The 20,435-nt window shown below is 34.9% G+C and overlaps 1 protein-coding gene and 2 non-coding genes across 3 annotated transcripts in view; all 3 read left to right on the forward strand.

The window, feature by feature from the left end:
• Positions 1 to 20,435, forward strand: part of LOC134748918 (steroid receptor seven-up, isoforms B/C) — a 133,106-nt gene that overhangs the window by 104,730 nt on the left and 7,941 nt on the right. The gene's annotated exons all lie outside the window — the stretch shown is intronic.
• Positions 10,701 to 10,772, forward strand: Trnat-cgu (transfer RNA threonine (anticodon CGU)). Its single transcript has one exon. It is a non-coding gene; the product is annotated as a tRNA-Thr (tRNA).
• Trnas-gga (transfer RNA serine (anticodon GGA)) lies at positions 11,951 to 12,023 on the forward strand. The gene has a single exon. It is a non-coding gene; the product is annotated as a tRNA-Ser (tRNA).

Raw genomic sequence — 20,435 nt, forward strand, 5'->3', positions numbered from 1 at the left:
TGTGTACGGCCAGCTCAATATGTCACATGTGCGTTTTACAAACTCTTCTCAAAGAATTTCATACTTTAATAAAGATCCTATGATAAATGCGGCCATATAAACCGTGTGATTTAAGCGTACTTTAAACTTAATCTTGCACCGATATTTACTCCATCGTAAGGCAGCTAATTCTTCCGCATACTTCTGAATTCTGAACAACACAAAACAAACTTATATCAGACCTTAAGTCTTCGCAATAAGAGTTAATAACCAGTCAGTTAACTGTGTGTGCCCTCTCCATTGCTCCTATCCTATCCCTTCAACCAATACATGTGACCCCGACATGCGTAACAAGTATATGGAATTAGAGACCACCTCAAAATTGGTTGTGTGAGGAGCCCTGTCATAGGTATTAGTCATTCTACAAGGGAAGATGCGTCGGTACTAATGGGTAGCAATTTTGAATTTATAGTCATCTAAACTAACGAGAAATTACATGAGTAAAAAGAGACGAGAAATTTTAGAAAAATAGGTGATCTACAGTTCATAGGTACCTTGAAGAGTGCCACGTTTACATTTCCATTTCTATAAAATCTCGTTGGTATAGTCTTGGTTACTTGATTTGTAGCAAGAAGACAGTGTAGAAGGACATTTTTCAATATAAACAGTCGATTTTAATATTAGTACCGTCAACCGGGGTGAATAGATATAGCTGGGGTGAATAGGGACAAAACTTAAAATTTAATTTACACGTCAATTTCCTAATATTACTCACACCAATTGTATCATACCAAATCTATTATTATTTTCAATCGCATAATACCATTTTTGTGGGTATTTTTAAAAGACATTGTCAGATAAATCACATTTTAAGTTGTGTCCCTATTCACCCCAGCCATCCCTATTCACCCCGGTTGGCGGTACTTACATCGTAAGAACCCCTGTAACGTGATCAAAGTTCTAGTCCAGGAGTTCCATTCAAACTTACATTTGACATCAAAATTATATCTAAGTGATATCATTTTGTTATCATTCGCCCGTGCGTCGTGATCGCGAGAATACTGAAAAGTACAAGCGAAATGCACGCACGATTGATAACAAAATTACATCATTTAGACATTTTGGTGACAAAATGTAATTTTTGAATCGGCCTCATAGCCAAGTCGGTTATTCTCAATATTACTTTCATGAAAAACAAACTTGACTTTAAAATTCCTAACTAACTCCTTTCTTATATTCCGCTTACGCTTGTCGAGAAAACGCGCTCATTCAACAGTCACGGTTCGCTTGTGAAAATCTTCGATCTTTCAAAGTCAGGCTTCAGTGCAAGCAGGACATCGCTGTATAAATCCATAGCGCGTCCCTCTCGCACACAGTGTGATAACCAAAGTCGTTGCGCGAGCGCATCCGCGCAAGTTTACGACGTCATTAACGTTATCACGCCGCGCAGCTTAGGACCTAGGACCTAACTTAGGACTTATCGCTTGTCTTTAGGTCCTGGTTTTATTTTGTGCGGTACTGTTTTGTTAAGGGTTAGGTTGTTTCCCGGAAGTTACTTAGTTAAAATGCTTATAGCTTAAATTTACTCTTTATACATACAAAAGTAGTATTCGAGTTTAGGTTCAAATGCACACCGGAAACGTAGAAACTCGCGTTTACGGATTTGTACAAGAATTAATTTTTTTTATTTTTATAAGTCGTTAAAAACGTAAACCAAAATGTGTTCTATTTATGGTACCTACCATTTTCAAATAGTCATTGTCCATAGAACTTGCAAATAATCTAAATCACCTCATTACTCATTCATTCATTCATTTTACCTTCATTACTTCGTAATCTCGCTCTTTAAAAGGACAACCATGACCTTATCAACAGTCTGTATACTTGTTAATTGTTAATATTTCAATGAAAATAACCTTCGTCAAAATGTTAGGTTATGTGTCAAACGCTAACAAAATCTGTCATATTTATTTACATTATTTGCAAGTTCTATTGACGAGACGACTTTATGTATTTACATTTTTAAAATATAAATTAATTCAACTCAAAATAGTCAACTCAGAGCGAAAAACGATTTTTTTTGCCTAACCCTAATAACCCTATGACCGCGTCTTTTTGTCAATAATTTATTTCTCATGTATATTTGTTTAGCTATTTCTATTGTCTATGCTACAGCGTTCGTCCACATTTCCTTCTAAAATTAATATTTTAAAAACGCATCAGTTAATTATTCCCCAGTACAACAGATGGCGTGTTTGATTTAAATAACAAAGAACTGACCGCTCGCCGCGTCGGAAAAACGAAAGATTGACACCGAGAGGGCGATGTGCGACATTCCTATCGAAATCTTCCATCTCTTTCAATCCAGTGTAAGCTTGAACCCGAAAAGTGAGAGCAGTCTACGTAATAAGGTTTCACTTTTATAATGGCTGTGCAACCGCTCGCTTATACTTTTTAATCTATGGAAGCTACATATGGCCATCCTATTTTTAAAAATGTCGTAAGTTTGACTATGCTAGAATACACATACGACATTTTGATTTAAATTGGAAACGTGGATGAGCTCATACGTTAAAAAGCATAATGTCATATGTGACCATAATTAAATCAACATTTGAACCCTTTTGGAGTGAATGGTTTAAATTTAAATGGGATCCGCAAGTGTTTAAAGAGTTGATTAGATTTGGAGGATTTTATTACGATTTAAAAAGGTTTTTCATTTTTTTTGTGTTGTCGCGACGGTGCAACCTTTTAAATTGAGCAAATAGTGTAATGGCAAATATGGGTGATAAATTACTTAAAGCAATGTTTTTAAAAAAACTGAAACTGTACTACAAAATGTTTTTAAACATAAAAACAATATAATTAACTGTAGTTAATTAATTTTTGTTATACATTTTCAAAATATTCAAATGACAATAGAAAACTCTGTTGTTTTCATACTTTTCACCATGTTACGATCTATTATTACCTGAATTAATGTTATCAAGTTATTTAATCGATATACGGAAGCATTGAAGATCAAAAACTACTGAACAACTATCATACTTGATCGGTAATCGCCCTCAATATCAATGATAACGTCGAAAAGTCACGCGACAGACAATGCCGTTGAAGAGCCGATATCCGTCCAAAGAGCTTCTCAACAAAACCAGGAAACTTTGTATTCTTATTAACTTTTATTTAAACGTGATAAGGTCGATTTTCGATTGTTATTTTTTTATATATCGTGGTTTTCAAAGTGAGTGAGTGTCAAGAGCGCGCTGATCTTCCAGCGCCCTCTATGAGGACGTGATTAAACCGCGAATGTCAAAGTGCAGAGATCGGCCCTTTTAAAGCAATAGGACAATGGGGGATTAGACTCCAGATCTGTTTAAAGCTGTCGGTCGGTACTTGGATACTGAAGTAAAAAAGGGCGTATGTGAGAAGTTAATGTGGATAAAACTGCGTAAAATGCTTAGATTTCTTCAATATAAGAAAATGTTAAATAGAAACGTGCAGTTCAGCCAACGACTGACATCAGTCATTTTAGTGAAGGCGTAGCGCCGTCAGTAGTCTCCATCGATTCCATGGCCAAGATTCATCCATCACCCATCACCGCTTGCCGCCGGCGGTGCATTGTTCACATGATTACGACTTACGACGCCATTGTTTTATTTGTTCGCCAGTTTTTGGATAGTTTGGAATCTTGGAAGGATTGCACAGTAATTTAGTTTCCTTAGAATTGTTTTTGATAACTAAATGGAAGTTGAAATTAAATCAAAGGTTAACTGCATCATGTTGGTACGTTTTTAAGCCCGCGTCTTGATATGTGGGAAGCTATCAAATCGAATAAAATTTCCAACTAAATTCAATGAAATATAATAAAATAAAACGATTAACAAAAATAAAATGATTTCGGACAAAGTGTACTTTTCTTTCGGTGTACTTTTCTTATAACCCAATCCTCTTTTCCTAAGAAAACTCAGCAGAGATCTAATTTCTAAAAGTCATTCTAGTTTTATAAAAAGTGTACTGAGTAACTATCTTGTTTAAATTGAGGTCATTGTGAGGAAGTATACAATTTTTGGGTAGGAAGACATTCATAAGACCTTATTTTTTTATTCATTCATTTTTTTTAATGAATGAATAAAAAATAAGGCTAGAATTCTCGTATTTCCCCTGGGAAATACCTACCTGCCTACCTGCCTGCCTGCTTGCTACCTGTAGCAAAATGACGTAAAATGACGTCAGCGACGTCATAATGACGGCATTATTACGTCATTATGACGTGACTGACGTCATTTGACGTCATTTTGCTACCTGGGTTGTATAGGTACCTACTTTGCTCAAATACGGTACAAAAGGAAGAGCATCGCTCCTTAAATTCTGCTCTACCGACCTTCTAAGTAGAGTACGTATCTGTACAAAGCAAGTAATTAAAGAGCTTGTAGACGGTCTTACCTGATTTATATAATAGTTTCTATTTATTTACAAAACGAACCACCCATAACAGCCTTCAAATCACAACCAAACTACACCCAAACTGTACGACATCCACAAACATATTGCCGACTGTACAATTGTACATACGTGGCACAAATATATTGTCAACTGTACATACGTGGCATTATCCGACTACACCAAACGGGATGGCCACTGTCCGAGTTGGAAACTAACGCTGCAGGGCTGTCGACTCGGGGAAATTAAAAAACGTTGACAGTTGTGACAGTTGCGTATTAGTCTGTAAAGTTTCATCTTGATAATGTTAAACTGGTATTAACTGGGAGTAGTTTCCCTGTACGATTACACTTACAAAGCTATACGAGTTTCTACCGCATATTTAACTATGTAGACATCGCAACAATATTACAAGTAAATAAAAAAGCATAAAACAGTAGTAGGTAAATGTATTTGATTTCATATTGAATCGTTCGTCTTTAACCCTTAAATTCATAGTGATGTATGTATGTACACAACAAAAAACATATAATTTTATGCATAATTAGGTAAAATCTATTTGGTCCTGTATATTATTTTGATCGTAAATTAATACACTTTCCGTCGTTTTATTGAAATTTGCGCAGTATTTAAGTTTAAAAAAATTACATTTCTTTTAACACGAAATGGCGGAAAATTGGGAATATTTAATGATTTTTAATATGTAATTTAGGCGGTTTTTTCGGGGTTTGTAATTATTTATATTTAAAATCTTTATTATAGGTATATTACAAATAGTATAAATTTCTAATGGTAGTAAGATTTTTTATATCTTTTACCAATAATTGTATAAATTTACATAAATTATTATTTACCCTATGTAAATTCTAATACTGGTTAAGCAGTGAAAATCGATGTTTTAATTTATATTTTTATTTTTCCTAGAATCAGTAAACAATTATGTAAGACATATATTAATTTCAGGCAAAAAGAAAAAATCATGCATTTAAGGGTTAACTTTCATCTTGCAATTTGGTATTCATTAAACATACACGCTGGAAAAAATTTATGTGCCCGAAGGAAAGTGCCTTAAAACCTAAAGTTAACTCATTTTACTTAAAGGAAACATTCTTTTATTTTTTTATAAGAAACAAAACTGCATTAATTAATCTATAATCATTCATTTGGTCACCTGTTCGCAATTAATTTTTTCGTTTCGTTCATTGTTTCAAAGAGTTTAATTACTAACAAGTAACAACCTAAAAAGAATCTATTGGCACACCCATTTTCCGATAACACATGTACTCAATGGACGAAATAAAAAAGAAAAAGCGCCTGTCAACCCTACTGGCTGATGGGGTGAAATAAAGCCTGCCTACACGGCGAATGGAGTGAAAAAATTCCAGTTCAAAAAGCCACGCTACACGGTACACGACCGACAAAAAAGCATTGTCTGTGGTTATGTATGTGGCCAGTGTTTTGTCTTTCGAACGGTCTAGGTTGTCTATTATGTTCAGTCAGAAGCAATGAAAATAGGGCATTTTGTGTAGAATTTCTATTCAAAATACATTGTTCTTGAGACTATAGCTCACAAATAAATAAAATAGGAAATTTTCCTTTAGTGGTAGTTTAAAAAGGTTTAGTTAACTTTTTTTGATTTTGCAAAAGATCATTTTTATTCAAAGTATTATATTAAGATGTTATCTACGTATAGGTATCGGTTACGAAGGATTTAAATCTACTTTTGACAATGCAAATACATAATACACGTCCTCTTGATAATCCATCTCGATACTCCCCACACATCACCCGAAATTTAAAAAACCGCACAAAATCATACAGTATTAATTTAATAATACGGTAATCGCCTTTTGTTCTGGTTGTAAAACGATATAACACTGATATTTATCAATAGCCATCAGAGGGTGCTCTGAAGCCCGGGGGACCCGACCGACAGCTTTTGAGCTTTTGACGCGTGTCGAAACACGATACTGGCTGAACCCTCATTACCGTTGCCTACTTAATTAAATAATAAAAAAAGAAAAACGTCAACGCGCAGTTTATTTTTAAATGAAATCAGCGTTCGATTATTGAAAGGGCCGTGTAGCTAACCGTAGAGTAGCATGCGGGTGCCTTGGGCGTTTTTAGATGCCGTAATTTGCTTTGATGAAGACGTATACCTATCTGTTTTTACGTTATTATTAATGCATATAATAAAATCATTAATACAGTGCACGAGTAAGATGATTGGTATATACAAATTACCCGTTGATTGACTTGCACTTTTATTTCACACTTTATTTAGTCCTAAAATACAAAATAATGAATTTATTCAGTGTTATAATTGACTTCATTTACCGACAGTAAATAAATATTAAAAGTTAAAGTTTAAGTCAACGACGATAATTCAATAAATGTCTTATTTCAGATAAAAAAAACTTAATTAATTACCTTAGTAAAAATACGTTACTTCAGTTGGGATACTATTAATACCGCCAATAATTCAAATATTTAGATCTTACTTTTTAGGGTTCCGTACCCAAAGGGTAAAAACGGGACCCTATTACTAAGACTCCGCTGTCCGTCTGTCTGTCACCAGGCTGTATCTCATGAACCGTAATAGCTAGACAATTGAAATTTTCACAGATGATGTATTTCTGTTGCCGCTATATCAACAAATACAAAAAAAATATGGAACCCTCGGTGCGCGAGTCCGACTCGCACTTGGCCGGTTTTTTACATACAATAAGCATTATACCCATAACATGCACAGATACAAAGCCTGACACTTGAACATCAAAAACAAAAGCCAGTAATACGATTGCGACACCGTGGAAAAAAGAAAATGGCGTCGAGGGGTGTCGGCGCGACTCAGCACTTTGCGGAATAAGCCGCGGTGAAAACCCAATTTGACGCCTCGATTAACCCCCATTTGCGATTGATTTTTAGTTTTGAGGTCAATTTTGTTAAGGGTTAGTAAATAGGTACAGAAGCTTCAATCTAATCTATCTTGCAAAAGGTCAAGACTATAGATAAACTTTAATAGCGTTATTGATAAACGCTTTCAAATCTAATAGTCGTTTGTCCTTATCCGTTACTTAGTATTTTCACTTTTATATCTACTTGCTATATACCAGATTTATTTTATTTTATTTTTATTTATTTTATTTATATACCTTACAGCATGTCTTTCACCATGGGGCTTGATGAAGTCACTAAATATTAATAGGTTAGATGTAGGCGCTTTTCAAAGCATCTTGGCGGCACCAATCTCAGAAGAGGCAAAGGAGATATATTTATTTGTGTATAATTATATTAGTCAGTATACTACTACAGGCCGTAGATGAGTGTAATTTAGATTAAGGTACGATGGGACTGGCGTAATCTTAAGATTAAAAGTCCCTAAATAAATACATGAATAAAAAAAAAAAAAAATACTCGCTAAATTAAGCTACTTTTACTATGAAACCAACCCTGAAATCGAACAAAAAATTGGCTCTTCCATAGAAGATCGATATTTGATCAGCCAAAATGTATTAAACGGCCAAAAATTTTTTTGCCATTTCGGGGTTGGTCCCATTAAAAGTTCAGTTTAGCGAGTAGAATCGAACCGTGACTTTAAATTTTTAAAGCCCCATGGTGTAAGACAAGCTGTATGTTATTTGAATATCCAGATCAAAATTAAATGCACATTGAGAGTCAAAGAGTATTGTACGCCAAATTCAGGCTGATTGTGATGTAACCAAATACTAACCCTACCACCATTTATAACCACTCACATTCAAACAATAAAAATTTGTATTTGTAATCTCAAGTTATAATATCAAAATGACGTTTTAAATAAGAGCGTAACTTTGATTATATATGTGAATTTTTTGACATAACTGTATAATTTATAATCGCATACCATTTTTGACATTTTCCTTGTTTATTATTGTTACTATTTGACGTTCCTTCTCAGGGGAAATCTTTCATATAATGTATAATTAATGAAATTAATATTGGATAATTTTGCTATTATTTAAATTTATTTCTGACGATCACAATGTAGATTCTTATAAATTGACATTAATGTAATTTGTACTGTAGATAATCATATGTTGTGAAATAAATATATCTAATCTAATCTAATCTAATCTATATAGCAAAAGCTAGATTAGTGTGATTCTTAAGTGCATTATTAGACATTATATTTACGTAACTAGTGCAAATTGCACATCCCTTTGAAGTTCCCGTTATCCACAAACACTGCCCTTTTACCGCTAACAACTCCGAGCTCCCATATAGACCCAAGTCGTGCGCCGTCGCCCATTGTACTCCATTTAATTGTTTTTAATTCCCGTGTGTATTTGTCTTTTAATTACGCCCACGGCTCGCTAATGGCCAGTGAGCAGATCACGAATTTTATTTAATTGTACAGTGATGCTGGACTTTGGATAGGGATCAGGAAACTAAACTTGGAGGACAATTCTGTATTGAGTTACGTTTGTTGGTGACATTGACAGTTTTGTGACATAGTCGTCTGATCACGGAATGAGGGCTATCGTTTTTTTGCTCACCAGTTGGCGCCTCTGTTTTTTTTTTTAAATCCTATTTGGCTTTTACTCCCCGCAATTTTGCACGGGGTGAATTTGCCAATGTCGGTTTTTGACTTTCACAAGTGAGGAGAAGGCGCCTCTGTTGATGGTGGTCCAAAAGACTAAAGAACTGACAAGTGACATTTGACATTTCGAACTATGGAAAAGACCACCATCTACACTAGCGCCCCTAGCGGCGAATTCATACGCGTTAGCCCTCATTTTGCATTATGCGTATGATTTTTTATTTATGATGGATCGTGAGCCAATTTCCAGCCAGTCAGTAAAAAAAGGTGCAAGATTCAAAATTTGTATGGAAATTATGTGAGACCTATTCTTCGTGCCTACATTTTTCAAACTTATGTCACCTTTTTACAATGATAAAGCTGCTGCTGGCTTGCCAGATAGTTCTCCTGCGACAGCGCCATTTTTAGAAAAAAAAAACAATAGAACAACCTTTTAAATTACATATGAGTAACACATTAATAATGAGGGCTACCGCGTTTAATTTCGCCGCTAGGGGCGCTAGTGTAGATGGTCTTTCAAAATGTAAAATGCATAGAAGTTTTCAAGCTTTTTTATCGGAAATTTTCACTCCTTATTCATAATTGTGGTAAATCTTTGTCCATCTTTGATTAATCATGTTAAACAATAGATATAGCTCAATAAATGTTAGTGGTTTAAAAAAAGTGCCAACGCCAACTGCAAGAATGTTACATTGACCAGACGAGTTCATATCTGTAATTCAGTTTGGCTTGATTACTCATAACACTCACAGATAAATGTCATAATATCCATTAATCCAGTAATTTCCCCTCATCCAATAAGGAATAACGCCATATATCAAAGGATAATGAAGCATTTTCGCATCCGAGCGTACGGAACAAGCCAAGCCGGTGTGTCGCCTCATTTGGTTAATTCGCCTGATCTGCCCGAACACCCGAACTGCCCTAACATCCCCTAAAGGCCTGCACACATACGCCCTTCTTATTTCGGAGATATGAGATATCCACAATTAACCAGGTACAAAGTTTGCGGGGAATCACGACGCAAACTTTTAAACGCGTTTTAATGAGCCGTTTCGTTCGAAATTTGAACTTTAATTATGGAATTTGGGAAGTTTTTTTTTGTGTGAACGGTTTAACGGCCGTCCTAATTTGTTAAATGTTTGAATAGCAATCAAAAACTTGAAGAAGAGTGTCTTGACTGACTCCTGAAAATCATGTTATTAATTACTATGTTAGAGTAATGGAAAAGTCACATACAGCAAAATTTTTAATAACTTTTGCTTTTAGACATTTTTATTGTATGACGCCAAACTCACATAGCGGGTATAGATCCCTACATAATAGTAAAAGTATGTACAGTCGGATTAAGCTAACTCTGCATGGCATTTGCAATGACAAAGTGTGGCCATGTCATCACTAATGTCAAACTTCTAAGAAAATATAAAAAATAATAATGAGTAATGACACTACGTGAGGTAGTTTTGTTCTGTACATACAGTCCGTCTAAGTCAACTTTAAACGACCTGGGCCCTATTGCATAATAAAATACAAGCCAATATAATATAAGCTAACTAGGGAACAAAACAAATTATTTTTATGAGATATTTTGATTTGTGTTTTTTAAGTAGTCACACTACTATATATAAATTATAAAATGAAATAGATATCATACACTAAAGAAAAAGTGACCAAGTCCACGAACACACACACACGGCGTGGCCGGGTGGTCTAGTGGTCAGGACGTTAGCCGCGTAAGCTGAAGACGCGGGTTCGATTCCCGCCTCGGCCACCGGTGGACTTGGTCACTTTTTCTTTAGTGTATGATATCTATTTCAGTTTATAATATAAGCTATTAGTGATTTTGTAAGTAAAACCACTAATATTATTAGCTTGTATTTTATTATGCAATAGGCCCCTGCCTTGTCTGAAAATAACCTGCTAAATGTCTACGTACCTACATAGGTGTCATTCTTAAATTACGTTTACAATGAATTAATATCTACTATCATTTCACAAACGTAAAAAGAACCCATAAAGTTCAATAAACACTAAAAATCAAACATCCAATAAAATAAAAAGCCAAAAACATCTAAACACGCGACAAACCGCAGATGAGGGGAGCACCCCTGCACTGCGGTCCGCGGTCCGGACCCTCCAGACCGCAATCTAACGAGCGACTTTTGGTTCGACCCACTGCGCGGGACGCGGGTAGATCCGGGGATAAGTTCGGGGATAGTGATGATAATTTTTCTCCAAATACCATTTGTTTTTAGGCAACTCATACTCATAGATACCTTACAGACTAAAATACATACAATAATAAAAGCTAAAAATCATTTTGGCGACACAGTCTTGCTGCAGCATCACGTGTTCCGGTATAGCAACTAAATATTGAGTGAGTTTTGTCTAAACCTAAACCAGAAGACGTCTAATAAAACTCTAAACGAGAAGAAGGAGATAAAGTACTTATTCTTCTCTTTCGAGCACACTTATGATAAACAGACTTATATGTGTCACTTAGAAAATAAACGTTAATAATAAATGTCATGTGGCGGATTACCTTTTCGTATGATTTAATTATTAAATAAATAAAATATTTATAATATAAATAGTTGTTGTATGTCTTATACTAGTTTAAATAAAAAATAATTGAAAAAGAAACTAAAACAAAATAGATTTGCAGGTCTAAACTTCAAATTAGAAATATAATGGTATAAAACTCAAATAAAAATTGAAATGCTCGAATTCATCCCCATGCCGACATTTCATTTGTACTTTTTTAACATTCATCCCCCGGGCAAGGATAATCGTATCAGCACACGTCACTTGCGACACCCCTGACCGCTAATCAATGAGGACCTCAACACTATCATTATGCGAATTCTTTACATGCAGATACGTCTGCGAGCGATACATTTTAAGGGAAGGAATGGAAAGATTTTTAAGGTTTCTTCCGTTCTAAGGAAGGCTTCCGTAGCTCAATTGGTTAAGAGCAACGCACGGATTGCGGAGGTTGCGGGTTCAAGTCCTGCCGGAAGCGTAACTTTTTCCATTTCTTCCTTTAATATAAAATTTGGAGTATCATTATACGAGTTGATACCCTTTAGAATACGGCCAACTTCCACTTAAGACAAATAGTTCGTGCGTACGTACGTACTATTTGTCTTAAGTGTACAATAATTGAATGCACATAATTTATGGTAAAGGATCCAATCCACAATAATCTGTAAATAAAATTTTAACATTCTGTCAAAATGAAAAATCATTCATTTAAATGACATATAGGTCGGATCCATTTCGCTAAACTACGTTCAATTAGAAAAAATATAGGTAATTGCATTTGTTATGAGAAACTACCAATATGTATTTTTAGATATAGTAATATTAATTTTATTAAGCTTTTACTATAGTAACTATCATAAATTATTTTCTACAAATACATAATTAGTTCACTAGGCAAATAATTTTATTAAATATGCTTGACGGCTTCAACACACAGCTTTTAAAAAAATATTTATGGAAAAAAAATACTAACAACTGAATGTAATGTATAACCACAACAAAAATTTACATAACCACTAATCAATGACATTTACAAAACACTAGCATTATAAGTTAATAGCACACTTTTATAAAAAAATATTACTGTCGACTTTCATACAAAATAGGGACAAAAATAATCATAGATTGCGCAAAAATATAATTACAATGACAGAAATTGCAAAAAGGGTAACTTTTATATTTGTAATATATAACCACAACAGAAACGTCGCAATGATTGTTAGGCGCGTGCCAAAATGACGGCTCCGAGATGAAAATTACATGCTGTCGGTCGTGGGGCTAAAAGGTATGATTATTTGCTGCTGTGCGCTGGGGACCTATTCCGTTTTGTTTTTTAAGCTCATGCTGTTGAGTCTTCTGGTAAAGTCAAATCTATCACATGTCAACATTTAATTATCATTTTTAATAAAAAAAATGTATTTTTTTTATTTATTTCTTTGTAAAATAAATAAAAAAATAAAATAAAATAAAATTCGTTTATTTTAGACTTCATAATGGTCCATACATGTTAGTACTTAATACTATCTTAAGCAACTAAACTTAAATTATTTATATTATTATTAGTGTATTTCTATTTTGGCAGGAGCCAGGGTACACTCATCGGCTGCTACATACTCATGTGTACGCAGCTACCAATGATTATATATTCAAATTTACAACTTACTAAATTTATATTCTCGACAAACTGTTACGTTTGATGGCGAGATGCGCTCAGTTTTTATACACTTAACCTATTAAACAAATTTTATAACTTAAACGCTTAAACTAACAGTTTCATAAGCCACACAATATATATACTTATACAAACTGTGGTTCAATAGAAATGGCAAGTAATATAAACAAATATGTCAGTACGTATTAGCATTTGACATATGAAGGGTACACGGAAAGAACATGTCTGAACATTGAACATGTCATGTGTGTCATGTGTGTTCGGAAAATGAGATTTTCATTTCAAAATGTAGAGCTCTTAATGAACTATTGGTTATATCTTTTGCTACCACTGTAGGTATAATATATGTAACACAACTTATTTTTCGGTTAAAAAAGACCTGGTCACGGAATTACCATACATTTTGACATGGTTCCAAATTTTAAAACCGCGATTACTCAAAATGTTACTTAAGTGACTTAGACATGTTCTTTCCGTGTACCCTTCATATAACCTAAAAAATTTAAGAAGTGCTTCCACTGGTTCCCTGTTGGTCACTGGTACCACTACGTTATTTGACTGCAAACTACTATCTGCGATTTCTATTTGTGGTTGTATATAGTTAGCATCAATAGTAGCGGATGAAACAACGCGCCAAAAGTATCTGCCACCTTTAAATAGATACTTTTTCAAATAGAGCCAAAATTTAACATTTCGCGTTCAAAACTATTTGCCACAGTCTAATTGTTCTTACATAATATAATGACAATGACATATAGAGTCGTATATCTTCTTGTTCAGTTACTTTCAATCCATGTAACATCTACATTTCAATCAATGTAAAATTAAATTACAATTGCACCTTTCCTGTACGTTACCGCTTACCGCTTGCAAACGAATCCTGTAAGATTGCTTGTTATTTCCTAAATAAAACTGCTAACGAAAAGACTCACTCTCATACAATTTTTCATCCGATCTTGACCAGAACGTCGATCCACCGTGTTGGGATCCTTTTCTTGCTGCGTCTTCGGATTCGTTCGTGGCAACCGTGGCTACCTTTAAGAACTTTTGTACCCCAGCATCATTTCTAACGAGCAACCCGCTGCTACCTAACCCCGTCTGTATGTAACATCTATCCTCGCTAAATTTTTAGTCACCTTTTTGCATTTTTTTTTCAAGAACGTTTTTTTTTTTTGCACAACCGAGGTTTGAGTCCACAATTTTCGACCACAACACTCATATGAAAAGTATTTCAACAACATTTTAAGTTCACATTTACATTGGTTCCCAGTCAAATCGAGTCGCGATTGGAACACAAACATTACCAAGATGGCATCTCGGTGACAAACCCCGGTCCCATTGTGGGTGCTAAATTTGTTTCGCTATTTCGATCTCCTTACAGATTATATTGTAAGGAAGCCATTGTTAACTGTATTGTGATTTAAATTATAGGTTATGTTATCGTCTTCACATTGTTATAGAAGAAATATAGAGGTAGAAAGTTGGTTTTGAGGCTAATTTCATAACTTGGAGGGCAATGTAAAAAATCCATAAAACTACTTTTAATACACGAGTTTGGGAACAAATCAAATTATTTTATTAAATATTTTTGATTTGTGTTTTAAGTAGTCACACTACTATATATATAAATTATAAACTGAAATACATGTCATATATTATAGGAAAAAGTGGTGAAGGCCGGATTCGAACCGGCGTCTAGCAATCAAGGGGCATAATAGTTATGGATACATCAAATTATGTATAAATATTTTCCAGTGTCAATATCCAGAGGAAAATGGGGACTACGTTTGTATGGAGAAACGGCCGTCCCCTTTCCTCTTATGAATTGTTCATATTCATAACATTTGGACACCTTAAATTCTAACACAAAACAAAATTTATTTCTGTTAAAAACCTTAATTGTCCATCAGTGGCTCTATTTTTCGTAGACATGGACAAAGCCTAGTTTCAAACGCCACAAAGCATAGGCCGTGTTTAAAAAAAAACACATTCAAAGATACTCATGTCCGCGTCACTTATAATAAGATACGATCTAACAGACTTTCAAAACCAAAGTTGCTTTTACCGTTAGAAAAATCGATATCGGAAACAAATGTTCTCAAAAGACGCTGTTGCGGCGGCATTCATAACGTTGTACGAACACCTTTGTTACACTAATACCCGCTATTCCATTCTACAAGATCATCCCAATGTTTGCAAAGTAAACATCTGTCGTACAGTCAATCTATGAGAACAGTTTAATTTCAACCTTAAAGATATGAGAAGTAAGATTGAGATTAAGATATTGATTGTTGCCCGGTGTACCGCCTACGTTGTGTTTGAGAAACCGCCTCTTTGAGGCATTGACGGATTTTGTATTCAGTTGATCGACTTACTGTAGAATTATTATTATATATTATATTATAGGGACATTCTTACACAAATTGACTAAGTCCCACGGTAAGCTCAATGCTTGTGTTGTGGGTACTCAGACAACGATATATATAATATACAAATACTTAAACACATAGAAAACTCCCATGACTCAGGAACAAATATCTAAGCTCATCACACAAATATTGCCCTTACTGGAATTCGAACCCAGCACCATCGGCTTCATAGGCAGGGTCAATACCCACTAGGCTAGACCGGTCGTCAAATCAGAACCAGAATTCAAACTATTAATAGTAGAATAGTAGAATGTATCAGGATGCTATGTATGGAAAATTTTACATAAAAAAAAACACCGCAGCGCGCAGCGCTTAGGTTAGCTCAAGATAAGTGCAAAATAAAATCTAAGTACCTATACCAAAAGACCATACAACAACTACAACTTCATACATAACTTCCTAATCTTCCTATGCAGTCAAAAAATCACTTAAAAAAAATCAAAGGTCATTAGAGGTCAAACATATATTAGCATCATATATAAAAATAAACAATTGTTTATTTTCAAAATCCTATTTCATTTGTAGATTGGTAAGGCTGTCACAAAACTATATTCAAGTTTGTTACACTGTCTTAAAAAATCATAGCCCCAAAAAAGCATAAAAACTGTAACCCGCATATAGTTTAATAAGGGATAATTATATATTTTATAAAAGATAGAGCGTGAACGATGAATGAATGAGTGAATGAAACGAATGCGGGCTCGATTTAACTCGCTCGATTATCACCCTTTACTCTAATGAACGATAAATTGAACATTATGTATCGAAAGCAAGCGATTGATGGACACTTGAAATCATACAATTTATTACAATTGTAGATGTTGATATAGGCATAATATATTTTATATTTTGTTTGAATAACGAAGACCTATTAACCTATACCGACACTATTGTCTTAATCCGAATCAGATTTCAAAATGCAAGAACAACGGATTTTTAGGGTTCCGTACCCAAAGGGTAAAAACGGGACCCTATTACTAAGACTCCGCTGTCCGTCTGTCGATCTGTCCGTCTGTCCGTCTGTCTGTCTGTCACCTGTATCTCATGAACCGTGAAAGCTTAGACAGTTGAAATTTTCACAGATGATGTATTTCTGTTGCCGCTATATCTAACAACAAACACTAAAAAGTACGGAACCCTCGGTGCGCAAGTCCGACTCGCACTTGGCCGGTTTTTTTTTAAATCGTTAGATGCCAGCCATGTTTTACACCTTTAAGGCTAATATTTTTTTTCTGTTAATGTCCCACTGCTGGACAAAGGCTTGCTCGTTTTCAGCCTTTTCAATCTTCATCATCCTCATCGTTTAAAAAAACCGGACAAGTGCGAGTCAGACTCGCGCACCGAGGGTTCCGTATTTTTTAGTATTTGTTGTTATAGCAGCAACAGAAATACATCATCTGTGAAAATTTCAACTGTCTAGCTATCACGGTTCGTAAGATACAGCCTGGTGACAGACAGACAGACGGACAGCGGAGTCTTAGTAATAGGGTCCCGTTTTTACCCTTTGGGTACGGAACCCTAAAAAGTATTGCTTTTAGAGTGAAAAAGAAGTCTATAGAAGATGATTTACGAAGATATCCTGATAGCAAAACACGAGTTGCGTTTATATTTGGAAACAAAACGGAGTTTGACAAAATCGGAAAACAAAGTATTCATAATACTCAAACATTTGATCGTATGCTTGCGTTCAAGTACTCTTCTAAAGGGCTCTCCACACTCGTGCGCGAATCGCGGCGCGGAGCCGCGAACGCGAGTGTGGAGTCTAGTTTGCTAATCAGCGAAATCGCCTCCACACTCGCGTTCGCTGCTTCGCACCGCGTAGTCTGGAGCGAGCTTTACAAAGACAATTCGAGCTCATCTCGCTGTCGTTGATAGAGTTTGCCATCATATGAACGGATTATTCGAATAACGCATGTGATAAAATTCAGCTGCGTGGAATTCATATTGTGTAGAATCGCGAATAGAAAGAAACAAGATTGTGAACAATTAATGAGTGTGAAGAATAATGCATGTGATAAAATTCAGCTGTGTGGAATTCATATAGGAAGAAAAAATTATGACCTAAACATCGAATAATCCCACTTAAACTATCGTGAGACATATTTCAAAATATTTATCAGTACGGTTTTTACTCACTATTATTTTTAGTCGCTTTTGGCGACATGTTTCGGATTCTTTGGGAATCCATCCTCAGGCACGAGTGTCCGCGGCGGTTGTACGTCGTGCAGAATCCGAAACATGTCGCCAAAAGCGACTAAAAATAATAGTGAGTAAAAACCGTACTGATAAATATATCGAATAATCCATATAAACTGGTGTTTAAAAAATGCTTAAGCATTTAAACTACCCCGATTTGCCTCAATAAAGAATGCCAAATAAAATATCTTGGTTTGATGATGAAAATGATCGCCAATTCGGCGCCAAGCTCATTCCTGTCGGAGTTCATTAATGCTGATGGGACATTGATTCAGCAGGGCGCATCGTTTGACCCCGCCATCAATACTATTTAAGCCACTAACTGCTTGCTTCGACGAAACTGATTCATTTCGGGGTACACTGTATTATAAATATACATTGTTAACAGGGCTGTACACATATGAACCTGTTTTAGTTCATTTCCCTTATTAAAATACTATATTTACATAATACGCATATACAATCCGTTTCCTTTAATTTCAATCGTTTAGAATATCATTTGCATTATTAGTAAAATTTATCATTTCATTAGAGTTTTCCATAACTTAAGGATTTAGATTAGACTTCGGTTCCAGTTTTTTCCGTATTATGCTATTTTGGCCATTACAAGTCAAACATTCCACATTATTTTTGTTTGCAACATAGTTTAGGTTCTTCGAGGTTTTAAATTCCTTTTAGTCCAGAATGGATTAAACTTTAATTTGGTCGGTACTTCTCCTCTCTGTTTACTCCAAATACAAATAACTCTTCATTTATCTGTCTGACACATTCTTGAAAACCTCCGTCATCATCGTTTCATTCATTCAATTCATTCACTCGTTCGTTCACCAGGGCACCAATCAAAGTTATTACATTGTTAGGCGCAGGGTTAACAGGCGATCCTGATCTCTGGTCTGTAGCAAAGCGTATACCTTTTGAATCAGGGGGGATCAGAGAGGTGAGGGGGCTTGGTCAATGGAATTAGTGCTTGTTTAATTGATGTTTTGTAGACAATTGTTGAACAAAACGTAATGGATTTAAATGATTGTTCACATGAGTCTAATCCATCCAGCATGATTATTATAAGAGCAATTATGATACATGATACTCTATATTATAACTATAATGACCGTGACAAGTAACTATAGACAGAGTTCTAGTCTAGGTATGGTTTCGATACATGATCTTGAATGGTACTACTCGTGCTTGGAATGACAGAGAGGAAAGTCTACCTTAAGATATTATTTTAAAAACCTTTGTGGCTACCACCAGTTTGGCACTGGCATAAACGCTATCGAGAACGTAACTTACTTTCTATGCATCTCGCTCGTACTCGCATATTAGTGAGAGCGAGATGTATAGAAAGTAAATTACAGATACTGAATTTGCAATGGATCTTAAAACATACAAATGTTTATTCGTTCTATCCCTGAATCTTGTCAAATGTTGTCAAACTGCAAGTTACTAATACCTACGTTAAACTTTTTTTACTTTAACAATACCAATACATACTTCCTAATATTATTTCTGTCACAATTACTGTTAAATATCAGATAATCTATACCAATGAAAACGTAAGCGGCGGAATGAACCACGTAATTTTCTCATTAAGCATGTATCAAGAGTCAAGACCAACTGGTCGTTTTAATTACTAGAGGGTATTCGAAATTAAAAAATTAACTTGTCTTTAACCGTTGGCGTTTTGAAAGATAAAATTAAATATTGCTTGATATTCGGTATCGTAGAATTATTGGTATTTGGTTATTGAATTGTAGTGTTTTAAATGTAAATCTGGGATCGGCAAGATGGAAGCTTGTGGGAAAATAAGTTGATGTTTAAATGATGTAAATACTTATATGAATAAGTAAGTAATGTTTAACTTGTACAAATCAAGGGGATTAGTCTCTTTGATGGGTATTATAGTACCTATCTACAAAGTGGATGTAATTCTAAGGTATTTACATACTGTGTTTTGATGAACTTATGTTTGATTCAAAATGCAGGAATTTAACACAATAGCCCGCTCTAGCAATACCTATTAAACTTTGCATTGATACTTTTTGGTCATAAGATTCTTATTTACTAGTTAACTACATGGTATGGGAACTAAAAGCGAAATTCGCGCTCGACGTGACAAAAATGCAAACTTCCTTTCTTCTTCTTCTTTTAAAATTATGGCTTCAGCCCAGTGGGACTATTTCGCCAGTATCAAGGTATTAAGAGGTTTAAAAACGACAAAAATTGTACGGTTGTACAAGACAGTGTACGGTGATTTGTTAGCTCTTGTAAATCGATAGCTAGACTTTACAAGAAGCACGTGGACTACCGGCCGTTGACTCCAAAATGGTGGTTAAACGCGCTTCAAAATTAATTCTCCATTCACTGCATACTACCACATTAGTTTACTGTATAATAAGCTATCGATATTACACTTTAAACAATATTAATGAGCAAAAAACAAAGTAATTAATCAAGATGCTAACTATCAAGATGGCGCTCGAACCGGAAGTCGCAAACTTCCTTTAAATGTTCGTACTATTTGACGTCTATCAACTGTCAAATCATGGAGACTATATAAAGGAGCCAAATCTCTATGTATGAAAATTGTCCATCA

The sequence above is a fragment of the Cydia strobilella genome, chromosome 17 (genome assembly GCF_947568885.1).
Source record: "Cydia strobilella chromosome 17, ilCydStro3.1, whole genome shotgun sequence".
NCBI lineage: Eukaryota > Metazoa > Arthropoda > Insecta > Lepidoptera > Tortricidae > Cydia > Cydia strobilella.